The sequence below is a fragment of the Physcomitrium patens genome, chromosome 12, assembly GCF_059467195.1.
Source record: "Physcomitrium patens ecotype Gransden chromosome 12, ASM5946719v1, whole genome shotgun sequence".
NCBI lineage: Eukaryota > Viridiplantae > Streptophyta > Bryopsida > Funariales > Funariaceae > Physcomitrium > Physcomitrium patens.
Window position 1 is genome coordinate 11,559,796 of NC_143421.1, and position 4,707 is coordinate 11,564,502.

Genomic DNA, 4,707 nt, shown 5'->3' on the forward strand with positions numbered 1-4,707 from the left:
CTTCTCCCATTTGTGAAAGTACAGCTCCTAAAGCAAAATCCAAAGCATCAGTTTCTAAATAAAAGACCTTTGTAAAGTCTGGATGTACCAAGATTGGAGCCGTAATAAATGTGGTCTTCAGGTCTTAAAATGCCTTCTCCACTAGAGGTCCCCATTCCAGCTTATCCTTGCATGTCAACCAAGTGAGAGGAGCAGCAACTTGAGAGTAATTCTTGATGAAGATCCGATAGAAGTTGGCAAAACCAAGAAAACATTGTACGTCTCTAACTGTCTTTGGAACCTCCCAGGACACGATTGCTTCCACCTTCTTGGGATCCATCTTCAAGCCTTCCGTAGTCGCAATGAATCCCCGAAACTCCATCTCTATTTGGTAAAATAAACACTTCTCTAATTTGGCATATAGTCCTTGCTTGTGTAGTTTCTCCAATATCAAACGAACGTGCTTTTAATGCTCTTCCTCATTTTTGGAGAATATCAGAATATCATCTAAATTGATGACAACAAAATCGTCAAGGTGCTCTCAGAAAATCTCATTCATCATATGTTGAAAGACTACTGGAGCATTGGTAAGACCAAAGGGCATGACATTATACTCAAAATAGCCATATCTTGTATAGAACGCTGTCTTCCACTCATCTCCTTCCTTGATTTGTATGAGGTTGTAAGCTCCCCTTAGATCAATTTTTGTAAAGATCCTTGTACGTCCAAGTTGTTCTAAGAGACTAGAAATCAAGGGTAACGGATAACGATTCTTCTTTGTTACCTTGTTGAGGCCTCAATAGTCTACGCACATCCACAACGAGCCATCTTTCTTCTTCACAAATAAGATGGGTGCTCCAGCTGACAATTTTGAATGACAGATGAAGTTCTTGGCTAGATTCTTGTCGATGTACTTCTGCAACTCCGCCAACTCCATCTGCGATAGATTGTAGATTGGGCCAAAAGGCGGTTGTGCTCCTTCTTGTAAGTCTATGGCGCAATCATATGGTCTGTGTTCCGATAGCATGTCGGCTTTTTTCTTTTGAAACACGTCTTTAAAATCCTTATATTGCTCCGGTATACCTGTTGTCAAGATCTTCTCCCCGGTAGTTGGAGCTGTATAAATGACAAACGGTGTGCCTTCCTTAGACGATCTTATAAATGCTCTTGCTCCGATAAATAAGGATTTTTCTATTCGGGGTTTTCTACTATACTTGCTCTTGGGTAGTTTTGTGGGAAAGGTCATCTTCTGTAACCTCCAATCTATGGATGGGTTATGCTTTTCCAACCAGGAAAGATCAAGAATAATAGGATTTGATGGGGTTCTAATAATATTAAAAATAATATGAATACTATAGCCTTTAAACGTCACTTCTATAGGTTTTGAATCATGGGTGACACTATCAGACAATAAAGCTCGCCCATCTATGACCTCAACGTGAACAGGTTTGGATTTTTATATTAAAGGGATCTTATGACACTTCGCAAATTCTTTGTCTAAGAAACATGCAGATGCTCCTGAATCTACTAATGCTAAGGTTCTCAGTTTTTGAGGGCTAATAAGCAAAGGGATTGTAAAACAAAGGGTAGGTTGAGCGGAAAAAAAGGAACCTCGTTGTTGTTGCAATATTTCACTGTCTAGTCGCACGGTTCCTATTGTGGCTAGGCATCCTCATTTTCTTGAATAAACGTGCCCCTAGTCTTGACAATACATCGATTTTACTTCTTGGGGCAGTTTCCAACTTTGTGGCCTTCTTCACCGTAATACAAGCATAGACCTTCCTCCATATGCCGCTTTTTTTCTTTTAGAGTAAGGAATTTGACACGTACCGCATCAATTTGCATGTCTTCTACCTCTGAATGTGAATTCACGTCGCTTGCCGATATAGTTGGGGCGTGGCAAACCGTATGTTGTCTTGAACATTGGTCTTGGTGGTGTTGGAATAGGTGATTATCGTACTTCACAGCTTGACTAATAGCTTCATTGAGCGTTTATAGATCAGAAAGAGTTAACAACAAATCCTTCACATTATCCTTTAAATCCCAATAGAATTGACTCATCAACGCTTCTTCATCCCAATTGATGTCACATGCTAATTGCCTGAAGTCCGATGCATAGACTAATATAGAGTGCATCCCTTGTTGTAGTGATCGGATCTTTGTTGTAGCCCATCGAACCTTGTCGTGTTCACCAAATGCTTCCACAAACACTTCCAAAAAGGTTTCAAAATTGTTTAGTATGGACGATCGTTTTTCAAACAAAGGAGTAAACTATGATAGAGCTTGTCCTGTAAGTAAGGTTCAACAAGTCCAATACATGACTCCTCCGTTGGATAGCGTTTGAGCTGTAAAACTGTTATCAACTTGATTTGGTTGACGAATCCTCGAAACTTGGAATGCGTACCATCAAACTGTTCTGGAAGGCTAACTCGAGGCTCCTTATGTTGTAGAACCAACGGTGTCGTGTTGTAACACGAGTATACCGTGAAAATATAAAGAAAGGGGACTTTTATTAATGTTCAGTTATCTCGAATATTGGGAGCAACAACCGATTCCAGTGCCAATATTCATGGGCCAATTCAAACACCCCGTCATAGTCGATCAGGGCATACTTACCAGTAACGAAATGCTCCGTTCGAGTCTAATAGTGGAAGTCAACAGAATTGAAAGGACTAAATCGATGATTAAATGAGCCTCATATGAAGGACCAATTTGACCCAATTACGGGAACATCCACATCTTACTATGGGCCTCTTAGCCAATCTGACGCAAAGGACTAATTTGACCCAATTATGAAAACATTCAGGTCTTACTATGGGCCTCTTACCCAATATGAGACCTGACTTGGTCGGGCAATCCAAGGCGGTCCAATTACGGGGCTTCGATTCTGTTTCAAGCTGTCCTATTCTCTGTGCCGTTTCAAAGAACGTTGTTTCTGGAAAAAGAACCTTTTAAAAGGCAAAAAATAGAGGAGAAAGCTCTGACGGCGGAGCCAATTCCGGATCCAAGACGAAAGATTGAAGAAATTTAGAAGCTAGGGTTTGAAAGAGGGGAGAATTAGGGTTAAAGGGGAGGATAGGTTAAGAAATGAAGGGGGGAGAATCAGGGTTTTAAAAGGGTCAGAGAGCTAGCTTCATACTTCGGGGGGAAGAAAAGATAGAAAATTGGGATTTCTTTTCTTCATAGGATTTTGGGAAGACTAAGGCAATCGTTGCTGAAGATAGTGTTGTACTAGTGAATCAGGGTTTTAATGAAGTGCGTGTGAATACTCTTGACTATTTTGTGAAATCGAAGTTACGTCTGTGATTGAAGAATTAAAAAGATATCTATAGGATTGAGTATGCTGAGTGAATGAAAATTTTTGGGTTAATCCAACAAAACAGTCAGTGGATACAAGGTCGTGAGTATAAAGCTGTATCGGAGATTAGCAGATTGGGTTGTTCGAGGTTCTTTGTAATGTCTAGAGACCTATCGGTTGGGACAAAAAGGATTTCCAAGAGCAGTCAAAAGACATCCATATAGATTTACAGTATATTCTTGTAATTGTTTATATTCCAACAGTCAAAAACCGATAGACTGCTTGAATAATAGCAAATCTCCATACTATCTCCTATAGCCAGATGCCCTGCGCATTCTCGAGCAAGAAAGCACGTAATATGACACAAGTGGTGAACTCGACGTGAAAGCTTGAGGTGGAAGGTATTGGATTTCATTTGATTTTATTTTTATTTTTATGGAGAAAAAAAAATAAAAATTTTGAAGGATCTTTGGGAGGAGTTTCTGGTGGGTGTTCTTCTAAAGGACAAGGTATGCACATGGATCCATCTATTCCTAGTATGTTTCAAGCCTTCTCATTATCAATGCAGCAACAGCAAAGCAATGATTGAAAGGAAGCTTTGGCAACCAAAGCATTGCAAGCAGTGGTCAATAAAATTGATCAATTTGATGGAAGGAATATTTCAAGGTATTTAAGATGTTATGTTTGTGAAATGGAATTAAATCGGATTTTTGAGAAGAAAATGGTTGCACTATTTGGACTTGCCACGATACCGGAGATAATAGACCATATTACATCGATTATGGATCGTTATGGGAATTCATGGGAGGTTTTTTCACATGCATTGAAAGACGAATATTTCTTAGAAGATGCTGATTACGTTACTAAGAAGCTGTTTCTGGAATGGATTGAATGGCCTAATAAGAATTTGCAAGCAACAGAGCTACTAAGGGAATTTGAGAGGCAGTACTCTCAATTATCGAAGGTAGAAAAATTGATATTGGAGCCGAACAAAGTTGATCTATTTCTTCAAGCTACTCATAGAAAATTACAAGAGAAATTAGAACTCCTTCTTGAAGACAAAGAAGAATATGAAGGATTGACAACAAAATGGAAGAACATTGAAGATGCGGTGGGATTGCTTGCAAAAAGAGAAAGGAGGAAGGATAGGAGCAATATTCCGAAAACAGTACAAGCACCCAAAGCTCCAGTACGTACAACACCACCAACAATGCCTAGAGTTCAACCTTCAACATCCTTATCAAAGAAGACAGATATGGGGATAGAAAAAATTATACGAGGAATGCGAGATCTTCAAATCAAATTGACAAGACTTAAAGAGAATACTTCTACAAATAATTTGAAGAATGTTTCAAAACAAGGATATGTACAAAGATGCATTTGGTGTAATGACGCTTCACACATTAGGAAAGATTGCAATGAATTTAATA